The sequence below is a fragment of the Cryptomeria japonica genome, chromosome 9, assembly GCF_030272615.1.
Source record: "Cryptomeria japonica chromosome 9, Sugi_1.0, whole genome shotgun sequence".
Classification (NCBI taxonomy): domain Eukaryota; kingdom Viridiplantae; phylum Streptophyta; class Pinopsida; order Cupressales; family Cupressaceae; genus Cryptomeria; species Cryptomeria japonica.
Genome location: NC_081413.1, coordinates 118,001,320 through 118,028,559, shown reverse-complemented (window position 1 = coordinate 118,028,559; position 27,240 = coordinate 118,001,320).

Genomic DNA, 27,240 nt, shown 5'->3' with positions numbered 1-27,240 from the left:
TATTATAATACAAGGAAACTAATGGGGAATGGATATGCAAGGCATAACGATCCCCAAACACTTTCACCAGATTATCAATGTAATCTATGCTTTGTTGCGCTATAGACTCAAGCCATTTATAAAAAATGTCAGCTATCATGTAGTTCCTTTGAACTTGATCTAGTAGCTTTAGGTTCACTGGGGATTTTGGATCAAAGAATAGTGACATTTGTGACAAAGGCTGGGGATTCGGGCTATGTATGGCATTAATATATTCAGCCATTTGTTTGACAACCTGTTTCAACTCTTGTTTGTCCTTTTCGTCCTTCCAAGTTCTGGATATCATTCTCTTGGCAGAGGACTCCAAATGCTTAGCATCCACACACCTTGAAGAAACCCCTAAATCAACCTTTTCAACCACATAATATTTTTCAGTGGCATTTTCTGCATCTTTCTTTGAAATGGGCCTAGCCATTTCTGCTATCCAGTGTCCTCTATTATCATCAACATCTATCATGGCCTCTGTTTTAAGCTTTTAAGACTTAGATGTTTTCCCAAGGCATTTGCTAACCATGTCCTCAATGGGAATGGTGATGGGAACCACACTACACTTTTTGCTAATAGAGGTCTCTAACCATTTGGGAGCATTGGAGGAAACTTTAGGTAAAGGCATCTGATAACTGGGAGGAACAACAATGGTCATGGTGCCTACCGGGTCCTAGTCTTCTTCAGGTTCTTTTTCCTTGTCCATATCTTGAACTAGGGAATCACTCAGAACCTGTTCATCCATGGTTACCTGAGTCTCTTCACCCGAGTCTAGGTCAACAACAATCTGGTTCCCCGTAGGTTTCCTGCTTTCCTTTTTTCTTTTTGAGTGCGCGACTCAAACCGACGAGAGATTCAATGGAGATTTATTTGGCCTTTTACTCCCCACTTCCTTTTCCTTTCATCTTGTGACACCTGCAACATCAACAATCACATTAGAGAATGAAGTGGGAAACTGAGTAGCAACATGAAGTTGACCAGTTGTTTCCACTTTAGGAGTGAATGTATGATCCCTCAACCACTTCTTTGTTCTCTTTATGTCATTAAAGGACTTAGTCTAAATAATTTCTTCCTCTCTTCTATCCCAATTGATTTTAGGAATTGGTTGCCCTTGAACTCTCTCATTGAACTCGCGATCCAAAACATCTTCACTCTCCTCTTCCCCTACTCCTAAAATACTTATTGACAACCCCATTGTAGCTATTTGTTGCAAAGTGAACCTTGAGCACAGTCTTCTTCTGACCTCCAATTCATCAGAACAATTTTTGCAATAGTCATCTTATTAAGGTTCATGCCAGAAATATAAATCAACATTCAAATACTCAATTGCATATCCTCTACTGTCAAACTCACATCTGGCAATGTAGGGCTGTAAGTTTAATTTATTGAATTCTAGTTCTAGGTTCAGAGCATCAGAATCAGACTTAGAACTGTAATGGCCAAGTTCAACTAGAAAAATTAACCTAGATTTACCCTTTTCCCTTAATTTCTTATATATGTGGGCAAGTTGTCTACAAACTTCAATAAGCACATGGTTGTCTAGGGTATACTTGGGCAATTTAAATGGTTCACCTTCAAAGCCCCCACTCTAATGTAGGTAAATCTAGAGAATTCGATGTAGTAGCTTCCGTATATGCTAACAAATCCCCTAGCTTCAACTGACATCCTTTTATTCACATTTTCCTACAACCCAAAGACAAGTTTGCCTGAAAAGACATCATTCCATCTCATGAAATTCTCAACATACTTTTTCTATTGCAAGTGTGTGTAATACTCATAAACTTTCATGCCATTGACCCAGGGTTCATGATGCAACCCTTGCCATTCTTTGGTACAAGCAAGAATATAAAAGATACAAGAAGACATATAGAAACTGGTCATTCCAACAAAATTATGTAGACCCTCATGAAGCCTATCAGCGATAACTTGTGCTCAGTCTAAATATTTTTCACCAGCAAACAAAAATTGAATGTAAAAATACATCCAATCTTTCCAGTAGAAGGCATGTGCATAAGTCTATTCAACAAAATTACAATATCTCGCAGCTCTGTTATGAAATACTGTCTTGTGAGGGGTTTGGTAATCTAGAACCTCCTTTCTGCAACTTAAGGAGCCAATTCCTGGCAATGACGCTCTTGTAGGTACCCTTTTTCTCAGAGAAAAATGCATATGAAGTACCAATAGATCAGTCCTCATATGACTCCTTATGGGGAATGCCCATGGCGGCCATCATCGTTTCCCTGTCAATTTTCACCAACACCTCACCATTACTGGTTCTAATACACCTATTGTCCGTATCTTATCTACTCTTGCATTCCATAACCAATTTGAGGCAAGGGGCAGCAATAGGGAAAGAAGTAGCTTCAATCAACCCGCTCTTAACAATCTTTCCCATCATTGAATTATCATCAAGGTTTCCCACTCTTTCCAGAAAATCTCCTAAGTCAGCCCGAGTGAAAGAAGTATCTCCCTGCTCTGGAAGTGTACTCACTAAACATGATGTGCGACCAAGTTCTGGCAAGGTTGGCCTCATGAATGCTGCTCTTACATTCATCAACAACTTCAAAACAAGGACATAATTCTAGCTAAAACAAAGATTTCACTAAAGTGGCTTTCCAAGCAAGTAACCCAACGGGAAAGGGACAATTAAAAGTCACCTTTTACTATCATGAAATCTCTACAACCCTTGGGAATATGGAGCTATAATTACCTTCAATGCCCTTCGCTTCTCCAAAAATAAGCAGCTACTAAATTACAACTGAAGGGTTTGCATATTAAGGCTAAGAAAATCTATACAAAACTTATGCATGCTTCACAATAACTCATAACATCATGCGAAGGAACTCATGATTTGATGGGATTCTGATGACCACTTTTACTACAAATCACTTCCACACAAGCGGCTTGATCTTTCATGATTACTTTCCACAACTGGGATTTTCAAACTTGACATGCTCAGAATATATTTTTTTCCGTGCCACCTTTCATTAACTTCCCTGCCTTGTTATATTTTCTAGAACTAACTTATAATTAACTTTTAACCATGAACCATTTAACAAAGTTCAAAGGTTCAAGTTCAACATTAGAGAACAATAATTAAGGAACCTTGAAGTGCAAAGTACCACCTTGTGGGTCAACACAAAACTGAACTAGGAATGAGTGAAGACTTTTAGACTTACACAAAGATGAACCTCGAACCTTGAATCGAACAAGAAGAGTTCAATGGTTCAAGTTCAAAATGGACCTGACATACTTGAGCTTGTCCCTTAGCAACAAACAAAACCACGGGACACATAAAGGCGCCAGGTGAACTTTGAACTCTCAATCAAAATACGTGTTCAACATATAGGTTCATTGAAACAAGACAAGTAAGAACACTTCATAAATAAGAAAAAAATGTTCCAAATTTGGGGAGACAACATTAATTACGCTTTATTTTACCAAAGATAGGATTTTGACTAATGACAAAATAATAGGGTTACATCGGCTCTGACTGGGGACGAGGACTGAAAAGGTGCAGGAAATGAATCTAGAATCTCTGGTTACATGCACAAGCCAACATAACAAAGGTCCAACCACAAAAAAACAAACAACACATCAAAAACCCATGTACAAAGCAGGAGGATGCCTGCTTACAACTGATAAAGCTTTAAATCCTGCCCATTATAGGATAGGAGCAGGACAGTTTCATCCGGATATTCAAGTTTAAATGAGTTAGGTCCCAATACCTAATTAATCATGAATGGTCCCTTCCAAAGAGAATTGAACTTTCCGTGCGCCCCCTTTGGTACTCTGCGTCTGTCCCATAGCAAGACCTGATCTTCTAGCATGAATTTTCGTGGTCTAGCTCTGCGATAAAAAGATTTCTTTACCCTGGCTTGATGTGTAGTGATATGGGCAACCTCCTACCTCTATTCCTCAATTTTTGAAAGGTACATAACTCACTTCTCCAGAGCATTTTGAAAGAATTCATCTTCAATCACTTTCTGCAATCTAGCTGCTGACAATTCCAGAGGCAAAGATAATTGAGCTTCAACCCTATATACCAGTTCAAATGGTGCCATACCTATGGCCCTTTTTGCTGAGGTCCTATCTGCCCATAATGCTTCATATAGCTTTTTATTCCAATCCTTCACATTCTTTGTCACCAATTTCCACATTATAGAGATCAAATTCTTATTGCTATATTCGGCCTAGCAATTTCCCTGCAGATAGTAATATGAAGAATGGGACAAAAGAATACCATGATCATAACAAAACATGATCAATTCTTTTGAGGAAAAAATTGTGGCATTATTAGCTACAATTTTCTGGGGAATACCGAACCTAGTGAGGATATTCTCTTTGAGAAAATTGCAAACAATTTCTGAAGTAGTCTTCCTAACCAAAATTGCTTCCACCCACTTGGTAAAATAATCTGTAGCTATGAGAATATGAGTGTGATCGGCACTTGACGGGGGGTTCAATGGATCAATAAAATCTAAACCCCATTGCTTAAAGGGTTCATCTATGACCACCGACCTTAACGGTAACACAACTAATTGGGGCTTCCCTGAGAAGAGCTGACTTTTTTCATAGCCCACAACCCATTTATATGCATCCTTAAACATACCTAGCTAGTAGTAACAACTCCTAAGAATCTTAAAAGTTGTTTGATGAATAATGTCCCCCACATGCTTCACTATGAAAGGCTTTCAGAAGTTTTTCCTGCTGCTCCTTGTCAACACACCTTAGGAATACTCCATCTAGACCTTTCTTATATAAGATATCATCAACAATCACGTATTTGGCTACCTTCAGTCTAAGATTCTCTTGTCTTTAGAAGTTAAATGATCCGAGAATTCTCCATATGTTAGGAAATGAGCCACATCTGTGAACCATTCATCTTGCAAGCTGACAAATAAAGTCAGTGGCAGTTCTTCTTTTTTATCTTTATTTTCAGCTATCAAATGACATAATCCTTGCCCCTGGACTAATTTGGTTGGCTTAATATCCAAGTCAAATTCTTGAACATTTGAAACCCAATCTGCTCTATTGTTTATGCCCACCTCTTGTTGGGTCAAGATACTTTTCACCATAGGATTTGGCACAAAAACAACTGAATAAGAATGCAGAATATAATACCTAAAGTGCTTGACAACTTTAACAACTACAAAGGCCCATTTCTCAATTAATGAATAATTCAATTCATGTTTTTTGAGTGGGACACTCATGAACGCGATAGGGACTTCTTCATTCAACTCATTCTTTTACAAAATAATGCCAGACATTGTGTGTTTTGAGGCATAGAAATACATGATCAAATCCTTTTTGAAATGAAGATTAATTGGAGTTGGGGCCTGAGAAATTACCTCTTTTACCTCCTCAAATTCTTTTTTTGCTTCTTCCTTCCATTTGAAAATCTTCTTTTCACTCATCATACCTACAATGTGTTTGGTGACTTTAGCAAAATCTGGCACAAATCTCCTGAGAAAATTCACCTGTCCAAATAATGATTTGACATCGCTTCTGTTTGATGGCAAACTCAACTACTGAATAGCCTTTACCTGATCAAGATCAATTTTAATTCCATCCCGTGAGACCATATGTCGTAATAGCTTCCGCTTTAACACAAAAAACAAATTTCTTTGGATTTAGAGAGATACCATGATCTCTACACCTTTGCAACACAATGTCCAAATCTCTTAGGTGGTTTCTCCTCCTCTTAGAAAATACTAACAAATCATCTAGATAGATAACTATAGTCTTACCAATGAGGTGACAAAATGAGAGGTTTATTTCCCTTTGGAAAGTTGCCCCAACGTTTATTAGACCAAATGGCATGTAGTTATAGGCAAAAAGTTCCCCAAGGTGTGGTGAAGGCTATTTTATGCTGGTCTACTTTCGTCACACTTATCTGGTTGTAGCCAGAAAAACCGTCGAGCATCGACACCATTTCTGATCCAACAACGGTTTGAAGAATATGATCCATTGCTAGTAACGGATAATTGTCTTTTAAACTAGCCCAGTTCAAGTTCCAGAAATTCACACAGATCCTTATCTCTCCATTTTTCTTGCAAACTAGAACAATGTTTTCCACCTAGGTCGAATGATGAATGGGATAGATAATCCTTTCCTGAAGCATCTTATCTATTTCTTTGAAAATTGCATCTGCAACTTTGGGTTATAATTTCTTAACTTCTGCTTAAAAGGAGCCACTCCAGGTTTGAGAGGAATATGATGTTGAAACTAGCCACTTCTAAAATCTTTCAAATCCTCATAAGACCATGCAAAAACATCCAGGGATTTCTATAACACTTTAATGAACAAATGTCTTTCCTTTGGGGTACATCACTTGCCTAAATTAACCAACTTTGGGTTAGTTTCATTCCTTATATTCACCTTTTCATACTCTCCTGAGTTATTGGTACCTTGAGAACTATTTTTTTAACATGCCTGTCATTGCGATCAAAATGGATTTCTAGGGATACCGGGACTTTTGGAATTCGATTTCCCTTTAACTAAATAACCTCCTTTTTAGAACCTTCTCCTGAATCCGGGCAAAATTCATTACAGTCATTCTCGGACCCTTCAAAGAAGGATGAGGCAAACATCTCAACATTTTGCAAGGAATTATTGATATATTTATCACTATTGAACACCTGCCAGAAATCATAATTTTCTGGAACATTATGGCAATATACCACTTCAATCCTATAAGCATCTGCTCCAAAGTCTGGATGTGAGAGTAATAAAGAAGTTGAAACTGCCAAGGAGTCTACATAGGAATTTTGATTTCTAGGAATTGCCTCAATTGAGAAAGCATCAAAATATTCCATCTCATCCCAAACCCTATTCCTATAACGTGTAAGCCTTTCATTCTTTATTGAGAAGAGATTTCGCACCTGCTTGACAATTAATTCTACATCACCTTTGACACTCAACAAGTTGATTCCTCTTTTATTAGCCTATTCGAGTCCCAATAATAGGGCCTCGTATTCTGTAGTATTATTAGTGTTTTTGAATTCCAACTTAAATGAAAAAGGAATTATTTCACCTTTTGGAGAAATGAGCACCACTCCGGCACCAAATCCAACTGATGCACAACTTCCATCAAATTCCATCACCCATAGGCCAGCAGCAAGATCTAACACATCCTTTGACATTTCCTTCATGTCATCAGAGAAAAGCAAATAATTGCCAAATGACATTCTTGATACAATATTTGGGATTTTGGGTCATTAGAAGGAAAAACTGTATATTTGGATTTTGGCTCTGGTTGAAGGGCAATTTTATGTTTACCAATGGGAATGAATGCTTGAGACCAATCCATCTTGATTTCTCCTCCCAGATCTTTAGAAAAAGTTCTACTTAGCAACATACCATAACTTGCAGGGATATCGACTACCAAAATAGTCAATTTCACTCTTTTACTAGGATGTACTGCTAGGGAAACTTGAGCATCTTTGATTTGGCCTAACAGAGGAACCTTCTTTGAGTCCATTAAATAACACTTCCCAAAGTTTTTGGTGAGCGAAAGACCTAAATGGTTTGGCAATTGCAGAAGGCATAATGTTATCTGATGCTCCTGAATCAATGATACAATTGTTGAGTTTATAACCATTAATATACAAAGATATGAATAAAGGGTTAGGTTTTTGATCTAATGTTAAAGGCATTTCATCTAGTTCATTAGCTAAAACCTCTATAATAGATTCAGATGATTCTATAGGTTCAATACACTTCCTCACCTGTGAGGAATCAAGACTGGCTAATAATGACTAATTAGGTTGCAAATGAGAGGTTTCCCCTTGTACATATTTGACTAACTTATCTAGCTCTTTAGGTTTCCACCTAAGGTATTCAATAGGGGAAATCTGAATTTTAGAAGTCTTACAAAATTCAATAATAGCAAAATAAGTATCAGTATCAAGGTGCTTCAGTATTTGAACCTCTTGAACTCTTGAATTGCTTTCAAAGTTTCGGTTCACAAGTTCTTTACCTTTGGCTAGGAAATACTGGATTACCTGCGTTTTTAGGTTGACACTGATTCCTAGTAAGGATTGCACAAGAAGGATCTTCAAGGGTCACCAATATATCTCCTCCTCTTTCTGATTCTGATTCATACTCTAGGAAGTGTATTTCAGAGTTGCCAGGTTGCTCGAAGATCTCCTCATCTTGACCAATCTCACTTATTACTCCTCTTGTATTCATCATTTCTACATGTCGCACCATTTCTGGACAAGAATTACCATGATGATCATCAATTAGGTGGAAAACACACATGTTACCTTTAGGTGGTGGAGCTTCAATTGCCAATCTCTGCTGAGTTGGAGGCAATTGTAAGGCCTTGTTTTGATTAGTAATTCTTCTTGGAATATCTTGATAAGGTCGTGGATAGGAAGTACTAGCCTTTGGCAATTGTCTTTTGAGAGCTATGACATCATTCATTAATCTTTGTACTACAGGGTCTGAGGAAGTAGAGGGTTGGGTACTAGCTACTTGAACTTCTCTCTTTCATTTTCCAACAATAATTAAGTCATCTTCTAACTCAACAACCATCATTTTGACATTGGCTAGAGTTGCTACTCTTTGTCTCCGAATTAAGAAGCTTATTTCTGAAGGCATGAAATTTATGAAGAGACATTTCAAATTGTCATCTGAAGGTTTCTGATTTGCAAGAATTTTATGAACAATTTTATCAAACCTAGCCACAAAATCTCTCATAGACTTAGGAATTTATTTATTTAATTGGGCCAACTGGGCTAAAAGAGAATGTTCATCTTCAACCATCCTAAACCTACTTTTCAAATCTTTCCAGTTTGTGATTACACCATTAGGCAAGTGATAGAACCAATCCATTGCTGTCTCGGTTAGTGTCTGCACAAATAGTTTCACTGCCACATCTTCATGCTGGATGACTATCACACCACATGAAACATTAAACACATTTAAATGTTCATCAACTGAGACCTTCCCATCACCACTAAACTTGGGCAAATGATCCCTTGCTCCTTGAGGTAAAGCATTCAAATTAAGACCAAGATTTAGAGGTCCTACTGCAGGTCCCCAAGGATTGTTCAAGACCATTGGAATAATGATATCAAGAAGCATGGGGTTAATTACACTGGGTAAAGCAACACCATCCAATATTAGGGCTTGAAAAATAGGAGATACAGGAGATGGAACAGAAGGGGAAGGAGGTCTACTTTTGGCTCATCTCCTAGGAGTAAAGGAAGCTTGAAAGTTCAGATTTTGCAATTCCTAGAAGATTGGATCAAATATCCCCTCATGCCTTTGAGACCTAGTGTATCTTCTTTGCTCCAGTATGTTCGTGTGTTTCAATATCTGTAAGGTAGATCAAAATAGAGATAACTCATAGGACAACCCTATATATTCTGTGCTTAGGCGACTATTCTGGATGTTCGACTCCTCAACAGAGTCGCCAAAAATATGTTGGTTAATAGATTTTCCCTTACTTGATTTTATGGTGAATGACTCATGTACGCCCTTTTCAAAAAGGCAAATGAAACCAATAGTTGGGTGAATGGATTATTGGTTTACCCTCTGCATAAGGGTGCAACTACCCATAGGATATCCAATGAATTTTTAAACATATGTAAACATTAACTTATCTTTTAACCAGAAAGCGAGGAAAGGCATTTTACATTCATTAGTCAACCACATGAATGCCACAAAGATAAATTCTTTATATGTAAATCCCACAAACTTGCAATTAGATAAATTTTACTTTACAAAACTATCCTTATTAAATAAATCAAAACATCATGGACTTTGATCAAGTCTCTCTCATGCCTCAAAGGAGAAGGGGGATCAAAATATCCAAACAAAAGTTAATAGTAGAGTTATTCATTAGATTCATTCACAAACTTATGAAAAAGTGGATAATCAAAGAAGTAACATATTCTGCACATGCACATATATCCCAACAAAGACTTGCTTTTCACATTCAAATACATAGATTTGAAAGTTGTTGAAAATGTATCATTTCATTCATAGATAAAATGTCTTCACTGAAAAATCCACAATATCCAAAAGAAACAAAGTCTGCTAATTTTAAATTTTTTTCGGACCCTTTAAATGACTTCCCTAGATACATAAATAGCCTCTAGGCTTATAGTTTTTAAAGGTAACCAAAATTAAATTTTAACTCTATCCAAGAGTTAAAGAAAATGTCCTGCCTATAACTAACATAACTAAAAAAGATAACCGGACAAGAGCTGTGAATAGAGTGACATGATCAAGATTTTAATGCAACCGAAGAATCTGCTTGTTTATCCTGCTTTGCCATAGTGCCACATATATTCTACCACTCCATATGTGTTGTCGAGAAGCTGAGGACAAGCTGATAGTGAGGAAGCCCAATATTTATAATGCGTTGCTTCTTGACTTCCTTGTCCTTGCTTACCTGCAAGACTTTACTCTTACGTGCTTCCAGATGATCAAAGCAAACTATCAACATGGACTCAATCCTCGCTATTTGAGAGAAATCATCAGTAGTCAGGGATTTCATCTCTTTAACGAGCTACATTCTTTCCTTGAAGGCCTTGATCATCTCTTCCACATCTTTGATAGTCTGTCCATCATCCTTTAACAACTGTATATTAATGCACTTCAAATCTTTTTGCATTATGTCAACGAGTTCTTCTAACTCCTTAAGCAATTTGGTGGATTCCTCATGGACTTATTTGATGACTGAGTTCCTCCATTCAATATTTTTCTTTGCCACATACTCCACATTATCATCCAAACCATCCACAGGCTTCTCAACAAGAAATTTCATAACTCGAAACCTTTGCACATCATTCATTTGTGTCAATAATGCTACCCATTTATTCTTTTCTTTTTCTCATGCTAAGGCTTCCAATTCCAGCTCCTTACTTATAGCTACGACATCCCCAAACACTTTTATTAGATTATCAATGTAATCTATGTCTTGTTGTGCTATAGACTCAAGCCATTTATCAAATATGTCAGCTATCATACAGTTCCTTTGAACTTGATCTAGTAGCTTCAGGTTCACTAGGGATTTCAGATGAAATGATAGTGACATTTGTGACAAAGGTTGGGAATTCGGGCTATGTATGGCATTGATATATTCAACCATTTGTTTGACAATCTACTTCAACTCTTGTTTGTCCTTTTCGTCCTTCCAAGTTCTGGATATTATTGTCTTGACAGAGGACTCTAAATGCTTAGCATCCGTAGACTATTAAGCAGCCCCTAAAAAAACCTTTTCAACCACATAATCTTTTTTAGTGGCATTTTCTGCATCATTATCTGAAATGGGCATAGCCATTTATGCTATCTAGTGTCCTGTATTATCATCAAACTCTATCATGGCCTTCATTTTAAGCTTTTTAGACTTAGATGTTTTCCCAAGGCATTTGCTAACCATGTCCTCAATAAGAATGGTGATGGGAACCACACTATGTTTTTTGCTAATAGAGGTCTCTAGCCATCTAGGAGTAATGGAGGAACAACAATGGTCATGGTGCCTACCGGGTCCTGGTCTTCTTCAGGTTCTTTTTCCTTGTCCATATCTTGAACTAGGGAATCACTCAGAACCTGTTCATCCATGGTTACCTGAGTCTCTTCGCCTGAGTCTAGGTTAACAACAATCTAGTTCCCCATAGGTTTCCTTCTTTCCATTTTGGTTTTTGAGCACGTGACTCGAACCGGCAAGAGATTCAATGGAGATTTATTTGGCCTTTTACTTCCCACTTCCTTTGCCTTTCATCTTGTGGCACCTGCAACATCAACAATCACATTAGAGGATGAAGTGGGAAACTGAGTAGCAACATGAAGTTGACCAGTTGTTTCCACTTTAGGAGTGAATCTATGATCCCTCAACCACTTCTCTGTTCTCCCTATGACATTAAATGACTCTGTCTGAATATTTTCTTCCTCTCTTCTATCCCAATTGATTTCAAGAATTGGTTGCCCTTGAACTCTCTCATTGAACTCAGGATCCAAAACAACTTCACTCCCCTCTCCCCGTACTCCTAAAATATTTATTGACAACCCAATTGTAGCTATTTGTTGCAAGGTGAACCTTGACCACAGTCTTCTTCTAACCTCCAATTCATCAGAACAATTTTCCTAATAGTCCTCTAATTGAGGTTCATGCTAGAAATCTGCATCAACATTTAAATGCTCAATTGCATATCCTCTACTGTCAAACTTACGTCTGGTAACATAGGTCTGTAAGTACAATTTCTTGAATTCTAGTTCCAGGTTCAAAGCATCGGAAACAGACTTGCAACTATAATGGCCAAGTTCAACTGGAAATTTTTTCCCAAATTTGCCCTTTTCCCTTGATTTCTTATCTATGTGGGCAAGATATCTACAAACTTCAATAAGCACATGGTTGTCCAGGGCATACCTGGGCAATTTAAATGGTTTGGCTTCAAAGCCCCCACTCTAATGTAGGTAAATCTAGAGAATTGGATGTAGTAGCTTCCGTATATGCAGACTAATTGCCTAGCTTCACCTGACATCCTTTTATTCACATTTCCCTGCAACTCAAAGACAAGTCTGCCTGCAAAGACATCATTCCATCTCATGAAATTCTCAACATACTTTTGTTATTGCAAGTGTGGGTAATACTCATAAAATTTCATGCCATCGACCCAAGGTTCATGATGCAACCCTTGCCATTCTTTGGTACAAACAAGAATATAAAAGAGATAAGAAGACATATAGAAACTAGTCATTCCAACAAAATTATGTAGACCCTCATGAAGCCTGCTGCTGATAACTTGTGTCCAGTCTAAATATTTTTCACCATCTAGCAACACTTGAATGTAAAAATATATCCAATCCTCCTAGTAGAAAGCATGTGCATTTCCTTTAGTTCTATTCAATAGAATTACAATATCTCGCACCTCTATTATGAAATGCTCTATTGTGAGGGGTGTGGGTAATCTGGAACCTCCTTTCTGCAACTTAAGGAGACAATTCCTGGAAATGATGCTCTTGTAGGTGCCCCTTTTCTCAGAGAAAAATATATATGAAGTATCAATAGACCAGTCCTCATATGACTCCTTATGGGGAATGCCCACGGCGGCCATCACCGTTTCCCTGTCAGTTTTCACCAACACCTCACCATTACTGGTTCTAATACACCTGTTGTCCACATCATATCTACTCATGCATTGCATATCCAATTTGGGGCAAGGGCAGTAGTAGGGAAAACAACAACTTCAATCAACCCACTCTTAACAATCTTTCCCATCATTGAATTATCATCTGGGTTTCCCACTCTTTCCAAAAAATCTCCTAAGTCAGCTTGATCCAAAGAATTATCTCCCAGCTCTAGAAGTGTACTCACTAAACATGATGTGTAACCAAGTTTTGGCATGTTTAGCCTCATGACTTCCGCTCGTACATTCATCAACAACTTCAAAACAAGGACAAAATTCTACCCAAAACAAAGATTTCATTGTAGTGGCTTTTCAAGAAAGTAACACAACGGGAAAGGGATAATCAAAACTCACTTGATATTGTCATGAAATCTCTGCAACCCTTGGGAATATGGAGCTATAATTACCTTCAACGCCCTTCGCTTCTCCAACAATAAGCAACTACTAAATTACAACTGAAGAGTTTGCATATTTTGGGTAATAGAATCTGTACAAAACTTATGCATGCTTCACAACAACTCATACAATCATGCGAAGGAATTCCTGATTTGATGGGATTCTGACGACCGCTTTTATTACAAATCACTTCCACACAAGAGGCTTGAGCTTTCATGATTACTTTCCATAACTAGGATTTTCAAACTTGACATGCTCAAAATATTCCTTTTTCCGCGCCACCTTTCATTAACTTGCCCCGCCTTGTTATATTTTCTAAAACTAACTTACAATGAAATTTGAACCATGAACCATTTAACAAAGTTCAAAGGTTCAAGTTCAACATGAGAGAATAATAATGAAGGATCCTTGAAGTACAAAGTACCACCTTACGGCTCAACACAAAACTGAACTAGGAATGAGCGAAGACTTTTAGACAAACACAAAGATGAACCTCGAATCGTGAACCAGACAAGAAGAGTTCAATGGTTCAAGTTCAAAATAGACTTAACATACTTGAGCTCATCCCTTAACCAAAAACAAAACTACGGGACACATAAAGGTACCAGGTGAACTTTGAACTTTGAATCGAAACACGGGTTCAACATATAGGTTCACTGAAACAAGACAAGTAGGATCACCTCATAAATAAGAATGAATCGTTCCAAATTTGGGTAGACAACATTTATTATGCTTTATTTGACCAAAGATAGGATTTTGACTAATGACAAAATAATAGGGTAATAACATTCAACATAGTTCACATCAAAGGTGATACCGGTAAGACCTCTTATGAGCTTTGGTTTGGTCATGTTACTACTATGAAATATTCCAAAGTTTTTTGGTAGCAAATGTTATATCAAGAGAGATGAGGATATTGGAAAGTTTGATGGTAGAAATGATGAAGGTATCTTTTTGGGATATTCTACAAAGAGAAATTCCTAACGGTGCTATAATAAGAGCCTGCGAAAGATAGTTGAAAGCACAAATGTGAAGGTGGATGAGAACCTTAGGAAGGAGATTAGTGCTTATGATGATGGTCAAAATTTTGTTTTAGCTCCTATTCAGCTTGAAGAGCCTAAGCAAAATGATCCGGTATAGACTGTTAATCCGGATGTTGCTACTGTTGGTGAGAAACTTGATGATCTAAATAAACATAAGACTCTGAGGTATGTAAGATTGAATCAGTCCGAGAATCAAATTATTGGTAATAAGAATAAAGGTGTGATGACTAGAAGAAGGTTAGCTACTAAAGAAGTATGTTTGATTTCTAAAGTTGAGCCTAAAGATATTGCTGAAGCCTGTAAAGATGATAACTGGATAAGAGCCATGGAAGAAGAGTTAGATCAAAGTGAAAAGAATAACACTTGGGAACTTTTGCCTAGACCTAAGGATAAAAATGTCATTGGTACTATGTGGGTTTCTAGGAATAAATTGAATGAAGCTGGTGAAGTAGTCAGAAATAAAGCTAGACTAGTGTGCAAAGGATATTCACAACGAGAAGGAATTGATTATGAAGAAACCTTTTCTCTGGTTGCTAGAATTGAAGCTATTAGACTGTTACTTGCTTATGCTGCTTATAAAGATTTCAAGGTCTATAAGATGGATGTCAAATTTGCATTTTTGAATGGTTATCTAGAGGAAGAAGTTTACATTGACCAACATGATCGATTTTCACTGTTGGATGATGGAGACATGGTATGTAAATTGAAGAAAGCACTTTATGGATTGAAACAAGCTCCTAGAGCCTGATATGCTAGATTAGACAAATACTTATTGAAATTTGGATTTACTAAAGGTTTTGTTGATAGTAATCTATACTTTAAGATTGAAAATAGTAACATCCTGATTGTTGAAGTCTTTGTTGATGATATTATTTTGGTGGTGATGATGATATGAGTATGAAGTTTGTCGGTGATATGCAAAAAGAATTTGAGATGTCTATGATTGGTGAGATGATTTTTTTCTTAGGTTTGCAAATTACATAGAGAGGAAAAGGCATCTTTATATCTCAAACTAAGTATGTGAAGGAATTGTTGAAGAAGTTTGGATTAGATGATTCCAAACTGGTTGGAACTCCTATGATGATTGTTTGTAAATTATCTAAAATGATGAATCTCCTAAAGCTAATCAGAGTTTGTATAGATCTATGGTTGGTGGAATGCTATATCTTACTCAGACTAGGCCTGACATTATGCATGTTGTGTGTATGGCTGCTATATATCAAGTTGATCTGAAGGAGATTGATGTCACTGCTATTAAGAGGATATTTAGATATCTAAAGGGAACTATGGATTATGGTTTATGGTATTCGAAGAATGATGATTTCATGTTGTATGCCTACACAAATGTAGATTGGGCTAGTGATGTTGATGTTTGGAATAGTACTACTGGTGGAGCATTCTTTTTGGGTAATAAGTTGGTTTCATGGGCTAGCAAGAAACATGATTCCATATCCTTATCTACTACTGAAGCTGAGTACATTGCTGCTGCTAGTAATTGCACTCAGATAGTTTGGATGAAGCAAATGTTGAAATATATCAGAGATATTCATGATGAGCCTACTGTTATATATTGTGATAATTATAGTTCTATAAATGTGTCAAAAAATCCGGTACAACATTCAAAGACTAAGCATATATCAATCAAATATAATTACTTGAGAGAGCAAGTCAAAGAAGAGAAGGTGAAGCTAGAATATGTATCTACAAAGGAACAAATTGCTGATATTTTCACTAAGCCTTTTCTGCAGATACATTTATTTACTTGAGAGACAAGTTAGGGGTATTCATCCCTCCTGATGAGAACGAGATGCATTGAGTTGCATGGATCCGGTGGATTTCAGAGCCTTATTATTTTATCTGGATTGATGAGTTGGTGCTTCTTCTCTACTGGAGTAGTCTATGTTTTGGGAGAGATTTATGGTTATGTGTTTTAGGGGGAGAGAGTTTGGTTTTTTTCTTTGGAGATCTTTGCATTGCTGTCAAAGGGGGAGAGAGATCATGTGAAAAACTACATTATCTATCTTGATCTTAGGGGAAGTTTGGTGGTGATATCTTCTTTCTTTGCATTGACTGTTTTTCACATTCATATGTTGCCATCAATGCCAAAGGGAGAGATTGTTGGATATGGTTGTTCATTTCTGCTGCTAGGATATGTTGTTGTCATTGATGTCAACAAATCCTGTGATTTATTCTAGTGAGATTGGGAAGATTTTTGGATCTGATTTTATAGTTTGGTTTTGCTGATCACTGTTTTGCAGAATCTGGTATTTCCTCTGGTCTATTCTGGTGTGATCAGATAAGGTGCTGAGACTTTGGGATATTGTTCTGGATGATCTTGTGTATCTTCATTTCACATGGTTCATGATTTGGTGCCCCGCAAGTTCTTTCTTTGTGGTAGTTGCTGATTGGTTGTGTTCGTGAGCTTCTAGACATTGACAAATGAAGATTTGAAAAGGGGCATTGGTGCAATTGTACCAGATTGATTCTAACATGCTTGCTGGTATTTCCTAGTCATGTCCTATTTGTTTTGGTGATCCGCATTGATCGTTATGCAATTTTTTGGTAATTTCTATCAATCGGTGTTGATTTTCATGTTATGCAGTATTTATGGTGGTGTAGTGTGCTGCGGTTGATCTTGGCATGATTTCCAGTGGATGTGATCATTTGGGAATTTGAATTAGTTCATTCTATGTAATGTAAATCATTATATTGGTTTGGTGATCGATCCTTGTATCATGTAATGTAATTGTGTAATTGAGGGTTTAACTGACCTTGTTATCAAGGTTGATGAATTGTATATATAGGTGAGATATTCATCTAATTTGAGTATCAGTATTGTGTCTGCAATTTTAGAGAGAGGTGAAGGTGCGAACAAGAGATTTATCATTTAGTTAAGCATTGAGGTGAGATTGGTGTTGCAGAGCAGACAATTGTTGTTAGGCCCAATATGGAAAGCTAATGTACTAAGAGGGGAGGGGTGAATCAGTACTTCAAATCCTTTCTTGAACAATAACTTTACTGTTATGCATAAACCAAAAACTACTGTAACATAACATAAAGCTAAAAAAAATAAATAACAATCATACATGATTCACTCCATAACACATATATTTTGGTTACGCAGAAACTCTTGGTTAGAGAGAAAAACTGCGGTGGGGATGGCACCCACAACTTCACTGCTGCAATAATAAAGAGTGCTCAGTTAGAGCTACATGTTTAGTCATTTCTGATAGCTTACCCTGTTAGGAGTATCAAGATCGTTAGATCTACCTTGCTAAAGGATTTTACAACACTTATTCTAAGTGCTGCACCTGGTTAAAGGCTTTACAATTTATAGACTTTGTTAGTCTTTTACCCTGTTAAAGGTTTCTCTTATAGCTCAAAATATTACAATAAAATCTTTACAAATATCTACAACTTTACATCTGAAATGTTATAGCAGATTCTATGTGCTCAAAATGAGTTTACCTTGCTTATAGCATACCTTGGTAACCCATAAAGTAACTCAGTAAACCCTTTTGTTTACTCTGTTCCTTGACTGTTCTCTGAAATCCTTCTCGATGACCTCTGTGTCTCTGTAACAATCATAACACTCAGTGCTTTCCCATGATTTTTCTTTTCACATATGTCTGTCTTCACACTCATACACACATACCTCTATATCTCTATCTGATCCCAATCCATGTTGTATAAATAGATCTCTTATGTTGGTGATCTGGTTCATTGCTTCAATCTTGCAAACATGATTTATCAAATGAATAACCATACAAAATATTTCATTGGATAGATGACCTCAAAATCATACAAAATCCTTAAGTGCAATTTCCAATGTGATAATGGTTCTTTGCTCCTCGATCTTGTAACACATTTCCACATGTGTGTCTAGGTTCAATGAATCTGGTAACACGTTTCACTCGATGTGTATCAACTCGGTAAATCATTATTGCTGCTCGGTAGACATAGAGTGTTACTCAATAGACAACTCAGTGTATACTAGGCTTTGTGACTACTTTCTTCTATAACTGACTGCTCTGTGCTTACCGATTGAATATTTCGGTAGTAGTAACTAACTAGAGTATATAGAATGACTTTGGACATAAAACTAATGGCAACTTAGTAAGTAGTAACAATTGTGCTTATCTAGAACTATCATTAGGCATTTGTAGATGCTATCATTGCAGTTCATTTCTTTCGGATTGTAGTCCAAATCATATTGTAAGTCAGTGAGACTTCCCTGAGGGTTGTAGCCTTCTAGGCAAATATATTTTGAGCAGTGAGCTCTAGGCAACGTGCCTAAATGCTTGTGCATCCCCATTATAATATTTTCACATACTACTACAGAGTATCATCTTACTGTGGGTAGGTTCCCACCATGGTTTTTCCATTAATCAGGTTTTCCATGTCAAAAATCTTGGTGTTTTGTTGTTAATTTGCTTATCTGCCTATTGCTAGAGTTTATCAATTTTGTTTTAGAGTTTAATTTTCTAAATCTGATGAAGACTACTTCAGCCCCCTCTAAATCTTCCTTCTTAATTGTTGTTAACACCTAAAGGCATATGTGGAAAATGAGGTAGTGGTGCCTTAGTGGATATTTCAAAAGTTTCTCTCCTAACGACTAGCGGGCTCACTGCAACCATGCTTATGGATTCCTCAAAAAGCAAATTGGGGAAGAAATCGCCTTTGATGTGGAGTGGCTAGAAATGTTTTGGTCCCTGGTATAGAGATGGGCGTTGGATAGCAATGATGACAATGACATACCTAGCAAAATCAAATTTCTACAAGCAGATGAGGATGTCAATGAGGAAGATGATGGTGAAGGAACACAAATGGACCACTGAGAGTTGGGGGGGGTGAATCAATGGTATTCAAAAACTTTAAATTTTCTAAATGATCTAAGCTTTAATAACATAAATCAAGGAAACTATGAGCTGAGAAATTAAACACATTTATATACAAGGAAAACCTATAACACAAGATATATGAGGAATACCCATGGTGGGGAAAAATCTCAGTGAGAAATGTTGCTAGAGTATACTACTCTAATCTAGCCTCACAATGGAAATAGTTTGATTACACATTTATGGGCACCAACTGTTAGGCCCAATATGGAAAGCTAATGTACTGAGAGGGGAGGGGTGAATCAGTACTTCAAAACTTTTATTCAACAATAACTTTACTGTTAAGCATAAACTGAATAGTGCAGTAACACAATATAATGCTAAAACAAATAAATAACAATCATACATGATTCACTCCATAACACATATATTTTGGTTACGCAGAAACTCTTGGTTAGAGAGAAAAACTGCGTTGGGGATGACACCCACAACTTCACTACTGCAATAATAAAGGTTGCTCGGTTAGAGCTACATGTTTAGCTATTTCTGATAGCTTACCCTATTAGGAGTATCAAGATCTGTTAGATCTACCTTGCTAAAGGATTTCACAACACTTATTCTAAATGCTGCACCTGGTTAGAGGCTTTACAATTTATAGACTTAGTTAGAGTCATTTGCCTTGTTAGAGGTTTTTCTTACAACTCAAAATATTACAATCAAATCTTTACAAATTATCTGCAACTTTACATCTGAAATGTTATAGCAGATTCTATGTGCTCAAAATGATATTACGTTGCTTATAGCATACCTCGGTAATCCATATATTAACTTGGTAAACCCTTCTGTTTACTCCGTTCCTTGACTGTTCTCTGAAATCCTTCTCAGTGACTTCTGTGTTTCTCTGTCAACTATAACAGTCATAACACTCTGTGATATCTCATGATTTTCCTTTTTGTACATGTCTTGCTTCACACACACATGCACATATATACTTGCACATATATATCTAATTCTGAATTCATGCTGTATAAATAGATCTCTTATGTTGGTGATTTGGTCCATGCTTCGATCTTACAAACATGATTTCTCGAATGAATAACCATGCAAAATATTTCATTGGTTAGATGACCTCAAAATCATACACAATCTTTAAGTGCAATTTCCAATGTGATAACAATTACTTGTTCCTTGATCTTTGTAGCACGTTTCCCATATATGTCCAGGTTTAGTGAATCTGGTAACACGGTTCACTCGGTGTGTGTTCACTTGGTATATCATTCTTGCTGCTCGGTAGACATAGAGTGTTCGGTGTATACTACGCTCTGAGACTACTTTCTTCTATAACCGACTACACTGTGCTTACCGACTGAAAGATTCGGTAGAAATAACCGACTAGAATATATAGAATAACTTTGGACATAAGACTAATGGCAATCTTAGTAAGTAGTAACACCAACCCCCTATTTGAGCACCCACTTAGACAACATAAAATGAAAAAAATATTCAATTACAGTTATGCACCTTGTTACAAATGAAAATTTGTAACTCACAATTTATTCTCTGCATTTGAGACTGACTTCACTTTTCTTTTCTCTTAATATCTTTTTTCTCTGCTCTTTGATCTCTGCTATCAATTACTATCCTCTTCCCATCTTTGCATATTGCACTCTGATTTTTGCTTTGTCACCTCTTATCTCCTCTTCACCTTCTGATTGTTCTGCATTCAATCAGTTATGCGATGTTGTGCCTACACTGACATCGTGTTATACACACCTAAAAAATTACTTCTTTGTGGCCCCTGTTTTTCTTCACCACTGTCTCCTATGTGTTCCACACTTCTCTACTACTCAACACTCCCACAACTCACACACATTCAACAACAACACATTAATTTTACTGACTCGCCTTCTCTTTATATATTCTACATTCACCTCCATAAAGTTGGCTAGAGCATAGTTCATCACAGATCAAACCAAAAATAGTTTGGATCACTATCATACAACATGATCTATACAATTTTGTATGCAGCATTAGAATCATCCAATTAGTTGGTTTTCACTTTTATCTAATCATCTTAGCATATATAATCTACCCTGTTATGTAATTGTCAAATTTCATTAAACAATTAGCAATCCAAATAGATTCGTGCAATTTCCTAGAATACTCTATTAATGCGCCAAAATGTGTTCTTCAATATCTTTGAATTTGGACCATTGATCTGCTAGATATGACCAAAAAGACTTGGTCAAAGTTGCCATCGTGACATTGTGCTGAGCTGACATTTTCTGCAGTAGACTAACATTGCGTGTTATATTCTTTTGAAAACTTTTTTCCTGCGAGCTGGTAGAATAACATACCTTCTTCCACTTTAATTATCCCATGGGATCATATTTCTCAAGTCCTATTCATTGTGGGGTGGCAGGGTGTGTCATTTTTCTCCTTCCTTGTTACCCCGCAGGGTTGTCTTCTTGTAAGCATCTTGATCGTGAGATAGCGTTCACCCTTCACTACACATTGTTCCCCGTGAAACCTTTTTGCTTTTGTCTTCCATGATGCAGGTTAGAGGGGACAACCTCTTACTTTACAGTTATATTACCCTGTGAGACTATCTCTCTGTGATTTTACTTGACACAAGGTAGCAAGGAATGCCATTTACATCGCTTTTATGTTATCCCGCAGGGTCACTTTTCTCCAAACTTTCAAGCTATGAGATGGTGGGGCAACCAACTTGTTGTGTTATTTACATCAGTTGAAACTACGCTGCAAATATTTTTGCCTTGACTCTTCCTTGTTGTGAGATGGTGAGGCAAAAAAGGTGTGTTATTTACATACCCTATTGCAGTTTTGCAGCTGCCTTTGGTCAACACAGGCAACTAACCATGAGACATTGATAACATGATATGTTATGCTATCCTTGTCACAATGTGTGACTAACACGACTTATTATACACAACTGCGACTACACTTTTTCTAAGTCAGACCAGTTTTCTCAATGCCTTCACTACTCTATGGCCTATGTCTTCTTTGTCCAAAAGAAAGACTAAGTAAACTTACAATTATGTTTTGTCTGTGGCCTTAGTGCACACATCCAATCAGATTTGCTCACTTTTCTAGTCTGATGCAATCACCATTCCAACCCATCTAATCTTCCTCTGAGACCTCAACATCCTGTATCTCCACCCAGTATGGCTACTGTTGACATCAATGAAAATCTAATGCCAACAATATCCCCCTTTGGCATTGATGTCAACCATGATAATCTTCTCCCCCTCTAACAATAATGGCAAAGGGCGGGGTAGCCAATTTCCAACCTCGCTCATCTTCTCCTTCTTCTCTTAATTAAAAAATACATGTCACTCCCCTTTGTACAACTAAACTATATGCATGGTCAATAACACATTGTATCAACAACACTGCATCTTCTCCTTCATACACAATAAAAAGGTTTTCTATCATTTTGCTAACCGAGTTCAACAACAATCTCCCCCTAGGAACCATAACTAGTATGCTCCATCACCCTGGGAGCACACACATGGGTTCAAGGATGTATAATGTGAAGCTATGAGATCCCCCCAAAACCACATGGCTCTGAATCCATTTAAGTGCTGAAGGAGGGAGGGACAACACCCAACCTCAGTCTTAGATATTCAAAATTGTCCTTAGGTAGAGGTTTTGTAAAAATATCAGCCACTTGCTCACCAGTACTAACATATTCAATTTTGATTTCTTTTTCAGCTACCTTCTCCCTCAAGAAGTGATACTTAATTGCTATGTGTTTTGTTCTTGAGTGCATAACAGGGTTCTTAGATATGTTAATAGCACTTTAATTGTCACATTTGATGGAGATGGGATCTGAATACTCTACCTAGATGTCCTTGAGTGTTTGCTTCATCCAAAAAACTTGTGAATAACATGTAGCAACAACTATGTACTTGGATTTAGCAGTAGATAAAGAGATGGATTCCTATTTCTTGTCGTGCCATGAAATTAATCTATCACCAAGGAAGAAAGCACCACCACTAGTGCTTTTTTTGTCATCCACACAACCTGCCCAATCTGCATCTATGTAGGCTTGCAAAGTAAAATCATCATTCTTTGGGTACCACAAGCCAAAGTTCAAAGTGCCTTGTAAATACTTGAATATCCTTCTCATGACATTTACATGAGATTTATTTGGGGCAACTTGAAATCTTTCCACCATACACACTGCTTGTACAATGTCAGGCCATGAGGCAATTAAGTACAAAAGACTCCCTATCATGGATCTATACATGGTCTGATCAACATCAGGTGACTCATCATTTCTACTTAACTTACATCTAGTCACCATGGGAGTAATAACATGCTTGCAATCTTCCATTTGAAACTTTTTCAGCATGCCTTTAGCATACTTATTTTGGAAGATGAAAATACCTTTATTGAGCTATGATATTTGTAGTCCAGGAAAGCAGGACAACTCTCCTAGCATTGACATCTCAAATTCTAATTGCATTTGATCAACAAATTCTTTGCATACACTATCTTTATTTTTATTAAAGATAATATCATCTACATAGACAACAACTATGATCATTAGATTGCCTTCAATTTTAATGTATAAGTTGCTGTCAGCACATCCCTTCTTGAATCCTTGTTGATGTAGATACTTGTCCAACCTAGAGTAGCATGCTCTAGGAGCTTGCTTCAACCCATACAAGATTTCCTTCATTTGCATACAAAGTCTTCATTCTCATGTCTTCCTCAAAATTTCCATTTAGAAATGTAGACTTTACATCAATTTGGTAAACCTTATAACATGTGAAGGGGAAAAATGATCCCCTTCAGTGTTTCATTCAAGGGATGAAGACCACCGGATATATTTTTTCTTAGATATTTCACATTCAAAAGAGGATGGGGAGTTCACTAGATCTAGTCATGAATCAGACCAAGACTAAATGCTAAGTGAATTTGAATCGAAGGGGGTATCCTCTTTTGTGAGTTGAAGTGCTGAAATTAGGTGAAATGGTAAAAAATGAAGGTAAAAGCATGAAAATAGTGAGCTATAGTCACATGATTTTTGAGCGCACCTGGAATTAATCAATGTAATTCGAATTAGTCGTGCTCCCAAAAACTGCTCAAAATTTTTTGGGATCGTGGCACATCACAATGGTCCTTCAAACTTTTCACACACCAAAGGGAGATGATTCGTCACTATGAATAAAGCCTAATCTGAAGAGTACAACTTGTTGGTATTTTGGTATGGTTTTGTCATTGATGTCAACACCTACTAAAACACTAGCACTTTGGAGATCCAACAACATTCATCGGCAAGCAAGTAACTATTACACAGTTATTGGTATATGGTACACCGACAAGATATAATGATCACCGACACTCAGAATTATGTGGAAGACACTTGGTAATGTCGAAGACATCGTTTGGACATCTTGTCCTAGAGTTTTGTTCATTGGTATATTCATATTTGCATATTTGGTTTTACCGACAAATAGGTCCAGGGTTACCTAGGGTTACACCGGCAGCTTTATCTTTTCCAGATTAGCATGGCACGCTATGGAAATGATTAATTATTGTTGTAAATGCATTAAGCCAACATGTTCAATCAGTTATTGCATTGGATATTATATTGTTTGTAAAATGTTTTATTGTAATATCTTGTAGAGCCGACCTACTAAAATTGGTCTTAGGGTATGGTATAAATGTAAGATCTTATTTGTAAGATCTAATGAGAAATGCGAAAAAGAATTGTGTGAAGGTATATGCGAGATTAAGTAGAGCTATAGAGGAAGACATCATTTGAAGGTGAAGCTAGGTTTTTGTAAAAGCATATCAGCATTACACCGATACTGAATCCAACATATAAAGATGCTATTTTGTGTAGTACATTGTTATTGGATTTAACCATCCAACTGTAGTTAGTGTGACTCCCATTTTGTGATTGAGTAGTGAGCTCTAGGCTATTGGCCTTTCTGCATGTGCAAACCCCATTTATGTACACTTACTATCTGCAGTAGTATCATTTGATTGTGGGTAAGGTTTCCCAACGTGGTTTTTCCCATTACAGGGTTTCCATGTACAAATATTGCTGTTATGTGTTGTGGATGACTTTGTGTTTATGTTTCATGCATTAATCTTCACCGATATAGCTATTAATTGTTAACACTGTCTATTGACATACTTAACTAGTTTACCAGTATTAAGCATTAAGATGGTTAAGTTGTTTTTGGTTTGAAACTAATTGACAACTGATTCACCCCCCCCTCTCAGTTGTCTCCGGGAACTAAAAATTGGTATCAGAGCTTAGTCCTCTTTTGCAAAAGTTTAACAACTTGAGGAGATCCAATGTCTACTAATTATTTCAGGAAGGACAGTCCTAAACTTGATGGAACCAACTAAGGGATATGGAAGATCAGAATGGAGACACATCTAATTGGAAAGGACATCTGGGATGTTACAAAGAATGGTTATACTGCTGCTACTCCAGGTCAGCCTGCTCCAGCTAACTTGACTAAAGATGAAGAAAATGATTGCAAATCAAGAGAAGCACTTTTGAGCGCATTATTAGATCAGCAGATCATGAGACTATCAGATAGGTCTACTGCTAAAGCTATTTGGGATCATTTGGAAACACTAAATGAAGGAGATTCCATAGTCAAAATTGCAAAACTTGAAAGCTTCCGGGTCAGGTATGAAAATCTGAAAATGGAAAAAGATGAAAGAATTTATGCTTTTATGGAAAGAGTAAATGAAATTGTTTTGGGTATAAAATGTTGTGGAGGAACTCTAAGTGAAGATGAAATTATTTCAAAAGTTTTAAGAGGATTGCCACTGGCATACAAAATGAAGGTTATTGCTATAAATGAATTAAGAACAATGCCTAATACATCAGTAACTAGGGATACATTAATTGGGAAACTTTTAGCTTTTGAAATTGAAGAATTTGGTCCTGTTGCTACTATAAAGATAGATTTAGCCTTTAAAGCACCAACATCATTTGCTCCATCATTTGACAAATCTAATTGGAAAGCCTTTTATACAAGAGAACTTGAAGGATGCAGGAAAGAAAATGAAGAACTTGAAGAACTTGAAGCACCATTTGCAAGGAAAATGCCTAAAGGTCCAATTGGAAGTAAGTATGAAGGTAAAACACCCTTTAAATGTTTTAACTGCAATAAGATTGTCCATATGGCTTCGAGATGCCCTGATAGACATGCTAGACTAAGAGAAGAAGCTAGAAGGACATACAAGCCTAATCCTGAATATCAGAGGAAGAACAAAGACAAATCTTGTTACATTGCAGATGAAGGTGTGACTAATGATTCTGATGAGGATCCAACAAACAATGGATGGGTTTTTGTTGCTATAATAGAAGATCAACTGACACCTACTCTTCAACTGATAGAACAAGCCCTAGTAGCTAAATTTGAAGTAAAGGATGAATGGATCATCAGCTTAGGATGCTCACATCATATGATAGGAGACAAAGGTAAATTCTTGAACTTTCAAGAATACAATGGAGGTTTAGTAAGATTTGGAGATGACAAAGCCTGTTCAATCAAAGGTAAGGGTACGATATCTCTTGATGGTAAGCATAACACTGACAATGTCTACTATGTTGAAGGATTAAAGCATAATCTTTTAAGTTTTGGTCAATTAGTTGAGAAAGGATTTCAGTTATAATTTAAAAATGGAAAATGCAAAATCATGAATAGAACTAGTTTGAAAATTGCAACCGGTAATCAGACTAGAGGTAATATCTTTCATTTGAATAACAGTGAAAAGACATGCTTGATTGCA